This window comes from Cucurbita moschata, unplaced genomic scaffold (assembly GCF_002738365.1).
Source record: "Cucurbita moschata cultivar Rifu unplaced genomic scaffold, Cmos_1.0 Cmo_Scf00057, whole genome shotgun sequence".
Taxonomy (NCBI): Eukaryota; Viridiplantae; Streptophyta; class Magnoliopsida; order Cucurbitales; family Cucurbitaceae; genus Cucurbita; species Cucurbita moschata.
Genome location: NW_019268573.1, coordinates 1,255,745 through 1,265,972, shown reverse-complemented (window position 1 = coordinate 1,265,972; position 10,228 = coordinate 1,255,745). Strand labels below are relative to the sequence as shown.

General features: G+C 33.0%; 1 non-coding gene across 1 annotated transcript; it reads right to left on the bottom strand.

Moving 5' to 3' along the window:
• Nucleotides 1–9,564: 9,564 nt before the first annotated feature.
• On the bottom strand, nucleotides 9,565–9,637 carry TRNAK-CUU. The gene has a single exon. It is a non-coding gene; the product is annotated as a tRNA-Lys (tRNA).
• Between the last annotated feature and the right edge of the window lie 591 nt (nucleotides 9,638–10,228).

Sequence of the window (10,228 nt, the reverse complement as noted above, 5' to 3'; positions counted from 1 at the left end):
ATTCACGAGTCTTTCTATCTACCTTTCTCTTTCTTCTTGAGACCTTGACTCCATTTTTTCTGTCACTCCTCCATTTAGATCTCATCTATGGTGAGTTCCTATTGGCTTTTACTCTCCCACGCCGTTGTAGTGTCTTGTACGCATCTACACAATGCCACTATCTTTCTACCTTAGTATTAACAAATTTTAAGTTTGCCGACAGTGAAAAAAAGTTTAAGGCACGATGTGAATGCGAGTATCTTACCATGGGTATAATTTTGTCTAACAGAAAAGATCAGAATTTTACTGTGGCAATGTAAATTAGGGAAATAATTTTATAGAGTTCAAACTTGAAACTGATGTCATGAGCTCATATAGGTTGACTCGGATTTCAAAGGACGGAATCGAACTTTCATTAAAGATATATTTGTGACAATGACTTAAGTGAGCCTGGTAAGTGACCTTACTATCGGCAAAGTTATATTTGATGTTCACACGTGCCCTGTGGTTCTGCACGTGTCATATATATTGATATGTGTGAATTGTCTGTGGATCGATATGCTTCCTATATGTTATGTTATGTTATTATATGTGGATTGTATGATAATAATTATGGTACGATTTGCTCTAGGAGATGTTTGAGATAGGATACTAGAAGGATGCACAAAACGAAATGTAACGATAGGAGTAAGATACGTTCATGAAACGTTGAGGTTAGGTTACATACCGGAGGGCTATGGATAGGAGAGATTGACGAAAGAATACGGTTAGGTTATGGGTAGAAAGGGATAGGTTTGTGATAGATTGATAGAACGATGGCGTTAGGATATGTTCTGGTAATGATATGACTAAGGTTCTTCACATAATGATATGTCTGTGATAGGTATAAGAACGTTAAGGCTATGGTATGTTAGAGAACGATATGACTATGAAGTGTTTACGTTATGACATGTTTATGATATGATGCATTGTATGCTAGATTATTGTGCTTAAGTACGTCGTTATGTGAACATGAATGTATGTTATGTATGCTGCTTAGTTGAGGTGATATGTTATGCATGTGACGATGTGTGGCCCTTGAACGATTATGACTTGTTTGTATGAATATTTGAATGTAACTGCATGAATTGTATGACATGAAATATGGTAAATTGCACAAAACATNATCACAATTTTACAAAATTGTATCATGCTTAAGAGTTGGAAATCAATTCAACTTTCTATCAACTAATTTTAGTACACAAGATTCTCATACTATTATTCATTATGATCTAATCATAATGTATCGATAGATTTACATAAATGGATTTTAACTTTAGTCTCTTTTTTTTTTTTTTTTTAACATTTCAAAAAATAGACTAAGTTGCATTTGGTAAAAATATCTTTTGTCTTGTAGCCTTATTCAATAAAAGTCAATGATTATCTTGGTTGAAAAGCAAGATTCACATTAACTCTAACGTTTAGAGAAATACCTTATACTAGTCTTTTCATTTTATTCCATTTGATGTTAATCAAATTGACTGCCAAAGACAAGTATCATCCTTTAGGAGAAAACAATTTGTCTTTTTATTCTTGATTCTCTAATCATGAATATCTCAATATTTCGAAGGTATAGTAAGTGTTCACGTTTTAACATATACAAATTGTACTTCATTTAATCTAAACATATTTTCAAACAATTTTGAAAATATAAACTTTAATAGTCGAAAGTAATTCCTACCCTATGAACTATGAGTGACTACTTACTAATAAAGTTTGAGAAATTAATTTCTCTCATGGTTTCTAAAAACACCATGTTCAACCTAACAAATTTTACTTAACACCTTAATGTTTCCTACTATACCCTGATTGATTTTCTAGTGTCAACTAGTAGAATCTATTCTACCTCATCAACTATTTTTCAAGAATTACATATAAATGTACCGAAGAGCAAATCTTGATAGTAGATCTTATATCAACTATTCAGCTGGTGTCATCTAGTTTCCACAAAAAAATCTAGTAACTCAAATTTGCTTTCATTTAGATTTTTCTTTCTATAGAGTAATTTCGAAAATTTATCTCATTATGATGGACATGGCTAATTAGGAACTATTTCCTAGCATAGCTTTAGTAAATTTAGCTTTTATTGACTTAAACATCTCACATGTTTTTGTCATTTTCTTATCTTTTAGTCATGACTTCCAATATGTCAACTAGAATATAGGAACAAAGGGTTCTCATCACCTTTAATTCATCAACCATGTGTTCTTCAAATAATTCTATCCACATTGACAATAGATCTTGAGAACATTTCTCAATAAAGACAAAAAAAAAAAAAAGATCGACATGTGTTCTTCAAAGATGGCACGTGGAGGATGTGTGTTGATTGTCGAGCCATCAACAAGATAACGGTAAAGTATCGACACCCTATTCCTAGATTGGATGACATGTTGGATGAATTATATGGTGCTAATCTGTTTTCAAAAATAGATCTTAAAAGTGGTTATCATCATTCGAATGAATGTGGGAGATGAGTGGAAAACGGCTTTCAAAACAAAGTTTGGGCTTTATGAGTGGCTCGTTATGCCATTTGGCCTTACAAATGCACCAAGTACTTTTATGAGGCTAATGAATCATGTTTTGAGAGACTATATTGGAAAATTTGTTGTTGTATACTTTGATGATATCCTTGTTTACTCAAAAAGCTTGAATGATCATATTTTGCACGTTAAGAAAATTTTGTTTAAACTTAGAGAAGAGAAGCTTTATGCCAACTTCAAAAAGTGCAGTTTTGTCTAGACCAAGTCAACTTCCTAGGGTTCTTAGTTGGAAAGAAGGGAGTACAAGTTGATAAAGAAAAGGTAAAAGCTATTAGCGAATGGCCAACACCCACAAATGCAACCGAGGTAAGATCTTTTCATGGTTTGGCTAGTTTCTATAGGAGATTCATTAAGGATTTCAGTAGCATAGCATCACCATTGAATGAACTTGTTAAAAAGCATGTGAAATTTGAATGGAAGGAAAAACAAGAGAATGCATTCAATGAACGGAAAGATAAATTAACCAATGCACCTTGTCTTGCTTTACCTAACTTTGATAAATCTTTTGAAATTGAATGTGATGCAAGTGGGATAGGCATAGGGGCTGTTTTAATGCAGGAAAAAAGGCCAATCATGTTCTTTAGTGAAAAGCTTAATGGAGCACAACTCAACTATCCGACTTATGACAAAGAGTTATATGCACTTGTGAGGGCTTTGCAAGTTTGGCAACATTATTTTTGGCCAAAAGAGTTTGTTATTCATACGGACCATGAAAGTTTGAAGCACCTCAAAAGCCAAACAAAGCTAAATAGGAGACATGCTAAATGGGTGGAATTCATTGAGACGTTTCCTTATGTAATCCATTACAAAAAGGGGAAGGATAATGTGGTCGCAGATGCATTATCAAGAAAGTATGCTTTATTTTCTTCCCTTACTGCAAAAATTCTTGGTTTAAACACATGATTGAATTGTACAAAGTTGAAAAATCTGAATTTTATGATGTGTATATGCAATGTTTAGAAGGGAAACATGTGCAAGATCATATGGTGTTCGATGATATGCTTTTTAGGAAGGGTAAACTTTGTATCCCTAGATGTTCTATTCGAGAGTTACTTGAGAAGAAGGCTCATAGGGGAGGACTTATGGGACATTTTGGAGAACTTAAAACATATAGCATGTTGTGTGAACATTTTTACTGGTTGAAAATGAGGAAAGATGTGAACAAAGTATGCAAGCAATGTTTTAAATGTAAGGAGGCTAAGTCTAAGACATAACCACATGGTCTTTACACACCTTTAGATGTTCCTAGTGAACCATGGGTTGACATTAGCATGGATTTTGTTCAAGGATTACCAAAGACTAGAAGACACCATGATAGCATTTTTGTGGTGGTTGATAGGTTTAGTAAGATGGCACATTTCATTCCATGTAACAAAACAGATGATGCTACCAATATAACTAATCTATTCTTTAAGGAAGTGGTTAGATTGCATCGTATTCCCAAAACCATTGTTAGTGACAGGGATCTAAAATTTTTAAGCCATTTTTGGAAGGTTTCGTGGGGAAAGTTGGGAACTAAGCTTCTATTTTCTACAACATGTCACCCCCAAACCGATGGACAAACTGAGGTCGTTAATAGAACATTAGTAGCCTTACTTAGGTCACTAATTTCTAAAAATCTTAAGTCTTGTGAAGAGACTCTACCTTTTGTGGAATTTGCATACAATAGAGCAATACATAACACCACTCAATGTTCACCGTTTGAGGTTGGTATGGATTTAATCCTTTAACTCCTCTAGATTATCGCCTTTGCCACCTAATATGTTTGCTAATGATGCAGCTTCTTCAAGAGCCGAATACATAAAAAAAATTCACAAAGACATAAAAGAAAGAATTGAAAACAAAAATAAAAAACTAGTCACGCGCAAGAACCAAGGGAGAAAAAAATTGATTTTTAAACAAGGTGACTGGGTTTGGGTCCATCTACGAAAGGAAAGGTTTCCAAGTCAGAGAAAGTCAAAGCTTCAACCAAGAGGAGATGGTCCTTTTCAAGTACTAGAGCGAATCAATGACAATGCATACAAGCTAGATCTCAGAGGTGAGTACAATGTAAGTTCAACTTTTAATGTGGCTGATTTGACTCCATTTGATATAGGGAATGAAGACCTTAATTTGAGGACAAATCCTTTTACAGAAAGGGAGGATGATATGAATTCAACTGCTGACCCTTTTCATGTACCCGAAGGACCGATTACAAGAAGCAAGGTTAAGAAGATTCAAGAGGCCTATACATTGCATCTTCAAAAGCTAGCTAGTGTACCGGTTGAAACAAAGACTTTTGAGCCCAAAGGCCTATACATTGCATCTTCAAAAGCTAGCTAGTGTACCGGTTGAAACAAAGACTTTTGAGCCCAAAAATCTTTATATTGCATCTTCAAAAGCTAGCTAGTGTACCGGTTGAAACAAAGACTTTTGAGCCCAAAAATCTTTATATCATTAGCATATCAAATCAAGAAGATAATGGAGTGGCTTATATTGGAAAGTAATTAGAATACTTGCATTTGGTAGTCCAATTACCAATTAAGGAAATTTATGGAAAGTAATTACAACTTGCCTTTTGTAGTTGAATTACAAGAAATTTATTAATGCCTTATTTGCTTCAATTTGTATTTAATAGCATTTATTAGTAATTTGTGGTGGGTGGCTGAACTATATTATGTTAGGGTTACCTTTTAGACCTATTTAAAGGCATGTAATACTCTGGTGGGTGGCTGAACTATATTATGTTAGGGTTACCTTTTAGACCTATTTAAAGGCATGTAATACTCATGTTTGGGGGATTTTGTTGATATGTTAGGGTTACCTTTTAGACCTATTTAAAGGCATGTAATACTCATGTTTGGGGGATTTTGTTGACTACAGAAAAAAAATCTTTGTGTTTTCTTGATACCCTTTTGGTGTTATTCTTTTTCAAACCTTGCTTTAGGTTTGATGTTTAAACCGATTCATTGAATTAGTTTTGATCAAGCTAATTCTGGAGTGAATTGTCTTGGTATCTAAGAGTGACCATCATAGATTCCAAGTTCGATCTAAGAGTCATTCATCTTCTAACCAGCTCTTGGTTGGAATCAATCCGTTAAGTTAGCTTTCTCTGTGAGCGTTTTGCAAGGATTCTAGAAGGACCTCTAGCTTTGCAAATTCCAGCATTGTAGGCGCTTATCAGAAGTCAGCTTAAATACCTCAGCGTAGCCAGAACCTTCCTAGTCAATTTTTATTTAAAATTCATTAATCTTTAATTAACTATTAATTATTAGATTAATGAACATACGTGAATTAAACCGTTTTTAATCCTATTAAAAACCAATTCACTTATTGAATAATCTTATAATTCTAGCATTTTAAACCGTTTAAAATTAAATTTGATAGATTACTCAAAATTCTAATCATATTAGAACATACTCTAATTCTATTTGGTAAATATCATGCATTCAATTTAAGGAATAAATATCCTAATTTAATTTTCCAATTTATTTATATTCAAAAAAAAAATTAAAATGTATGATTACGCTCAACCCTATGATGAGATTTTAAACTAAATAACATACCATATGCATTCAATCAATCAATATAAAACATACATCATATCATATGCATAATTAAATTAAAAATAAATCAAAATTGACGGGCATATCTAACCTATCTTAGAAATTAAAAATGAATTAAAATACAATAATTTAAATCCAAACATATCTTGGTTTTAGGATCTTTTTCTTTTTAACAATTTCAAATTTAATAAAACTATTTTAATTGAAGCCATTCCAAATGGTTTTAGATATCTACCGTAGGTCTCTTTTCTGTTTTGTAAGGATTACCAATGTAATAATTTTTTGATTTTGAAAGAATTCATAAAGTAGATTTTTCTTTTTCCTTATGGAACAATTTCAAAGTAAAAACTCACTCACGATTAAGATCGCATATGATCATCATGTGAAATATTAATCTTCTCAATTAAGGGATTTATAAAGAGAGATTAAATATTACTTGGTCCAGTCTTATACAAACTCATTGTATAGGATACCCCCACTTACATGTTTCGAAAACATCTTTAAAACGACACAACAAAAGACTCGAAATAAAATAAATAAGCGTTTAAGTTTAAAACATCCTATTCTATCCTAATTCTAAGAATATAAATGTCACTATCCTATGCATGTGCCATGATCTTTAGTTGCGATGTCGTCGTCAGCCGTACAGGAATGCCTTGCCTTAACCTGAAAAATGTAGTAGCACATGGCTTGAGTATTTAAAGAAATACTCAGTAAGTGACCCCACTATTGAGGTTAAATGCAACAATCACATGCAATGAAATGATGGGACCTATCTTTCATTTTGTTTCGTTTCGTTTCATTTCATTTTGTTTCGTTTCGTTTCGTTTCGTTTTCCCTACGGTGCAATCCTAACAAGTAATCGTGGACGTGTACCATATACTCTACACGCAACCCATACGTGCGAGTATGGGCTCACCAGCTAGTTCGCACACTGCTGGGTCACTGTCCCTAGCCGGTGAGCATGCTCTGGGGCCCACCGAGACCCGTTAAAACTAAAACCATCACGACAGCGCTATGCAGGCCATAACGATCGTTGTCTTGCCATTTGGATGTACGCGTCCGTACCCTCGTGATGGGATAGGGGTATCCCCCCAAATGCATGATCACACAATATGCATGAGATCCCACTAGTCCTACAGTCATCATTTAATGAACATAACCCCGTGTCACGTTTTCATGCTTACATGTCATTCTCATTCTCATTTCGTTACATATCATACATATTCCTAGCGGGGTTATGTATCATGCAATTTACCGTATTTCATGTCATACAATTCATTCAGTTACATTTCAATACTCATACAACAAGCCATAATCGTACAAGGGCCACACATCGTCACATGCATTCATATCACATCAACTAAGCAGCATAAATAACATACATTCACGTTCACATGATTTCGTATTTAAGCACCATAATCTAGCATACAATGTATCATATCATAACCAAGTCAATAACGTAAACACTTCATAGTCATATCATTCTCTAACTCACCATATCCTTAACGTTCTTATACCTATCACAGACATATCATTACGTGACGTACCTTAGTCATATCGTCACAAGAACGTACTCTAATGCTATCGTTCCATCAATCTGTCACAAACCTATCCCTTTCTACCCATAACCTAACCGTATTCTTTCATCAATCTCTCCTATCCATAGCACTTCGGTATGTAACCTAACTCCAACGTTTCATGAACGTATCTTACTCCTATCGTTACATTTCGTTTTGTGCATCCTTCTCGTATCATATCTCAAATATCTCCTAGAGCACGTCGTACCATAATTATTATCATACAATCCACATATTATAACATAACATAACATATAGGAAGTATATCGATCCACAGACAATTCACACATATCAATATATATGACACGTGCCGAACCACAGGGCACGTGTCAACATCAAATATAACCATGCCGATAGTAAGATCACTTACCTGGCTAGCTTAAGTCGTTGTCACGTATATATCCTTACTGAAAGTTCGATTCCGTCCTTTGAAATCCAAGTCAACCTATGTGAGCCCATAACATCAGTTTCAAGTTTGAACTCTATACAATTATTTCTCTAATTTACCTTGTTAAAATTCTGATATTTACTAGACAGAATTTAATGGAGTTTCATGCCCTCTAATATCTCCGGTTATATTTTTAAATTCTATTTAACAAATCTTCCCTCAATCTTCTCTCCTCCCTCATAGTAAAAACAAGATATTACTCTAATTCTATATTTATTTTCTGTAAATCGATATTATTGGCCAATTTTAATTTGACTACTCTCTTATCTTACAGATTTATGGATCTGCCAGCTAAAATTTTATTGATTCTGACCTTATTTCCTCTAACTTCCAATCCATGCTAACAAAAATCTAATGAATTGAATATGGGATCTGATTATTACAGTAAGATAGGAAAGAAGATTTTATTCTAAATTAATTTCTTATAACCCTAACTAAATTAATTTCTTATAACCCTAACTAAATTAATTTCTTATAACCATAAAAAAGGAAATCTGAATTTTACCGTAATAACTGACAAAAATCTCTATAAATCTGCTGTTCAAAGCCATTTTACTTCTTCTCATAGTTGTTTTCTGTTTCTTTTTTTGTGCAGGTTTTCTGTTTCTTTTTTCGGAGAGATTGGTGGGAAGGGATGAGAGGTTAGTGGAGAGAGGTGGGGAAAAGTTTATTTTTTATTTTTTATTTTTTTTAATTAATTAATTAATTTATTTTTTATTATTATAATTTTAACTATTTTTATAATTATTTTTATTCCTTTATTTCTTTATTTATTTTTGGGCTATTACATACATGTCTTCACATGAATGATTTGCATCAAATCATTTGTAACAATTACAAAGTGAGCCGTATCAACAGTGTTACCAGGATAAGGCACCCAACCTTATCCATATACTATAAACTCTTTAGGTTATTACTTGAACACGATCCTCTTGTATGTCAACCACATATTGTTCAAGATTACATTAATAACCTTGAAGTTTCATACAATGAATAACAATTAAATTACAAATAAAATAATAAATTTATAGTTAGAAACTAAATAATTAATTACGATGCTTTAGGGCATAAATCTCAACCATCTGTATGTTTTTAGGAATAAGTCTTATAATAAGTAGTGCGTCATTTGGGTCATTTTTCATATTTGGGATTTAACAGGTAGGAGGTCAATTTAGATGGTATCCCTAAAGATTTTCATAGAATGTCTAATTTAATGATATATTATTTGACATTCATTCTCTAAATTGAAAGCCCCTTCACTCAATATTATATAAAGGAAAGTTTTTCATAAACTAAACGATGTTTAAGGATTAAAACATATGCTTAACATTTCAAAGTAATCTTTGGAAAATAAAATGGTCATGTTGATAACCAAATTAATAAATAACTAATAACATTTTTACTAAAATGTGAAAAACTAAATGAAAACGAAACGCCCACCCTGGGGTTCAAACCCACAACCACAAGGTTAAGAGCCTTGCGCTCTACCAACTGAGCTAGACAGGCTTTTGTCTAAATTTTAACGAATTTTTTTTAATTGTATATAAACTTATAACAATTTCCATTATAGCTGAGGTTGAAAGAATACTACGAAAAAACTTAATCCATGCATAATAATCAAGCATGAATTGCAAGTTGCCCATGTTCAAGTTAAAATCAGAGATTCTCCAAGTGTTGCAAACATTTGAGAAATTTCATGGGTTCCTAAGGGATCCTCATTTACACTTCAAATCATATGTAGATGCAAGTGACTCGTCCAGATTTCAAGGAGTCAATCAAGAATGGATCAGATTAAGTCGATTTTCCTACTCATTAAGGGACGCTACAAAATCTTGGTTAAAGACTCTACCTCTAGGACCAATTAACTCATGGAACACTTTGGTTGAGAAGTTTTTAATCAAGTACTTTCCACCTACCGAAATGTCAAATTCATAAATTAAGTAGTAGTTTTTCAACAATTTGACGATGAGACGTTGATTGAGGCATGAAAAAGGTTCAAGAAATTACTGAGAAAATTTCCCAATAACAAAATACTTCATTGCATACAAATGAAAACCTTTTACAATAATCTAAACAACACCACAAAGCAAGTACGCT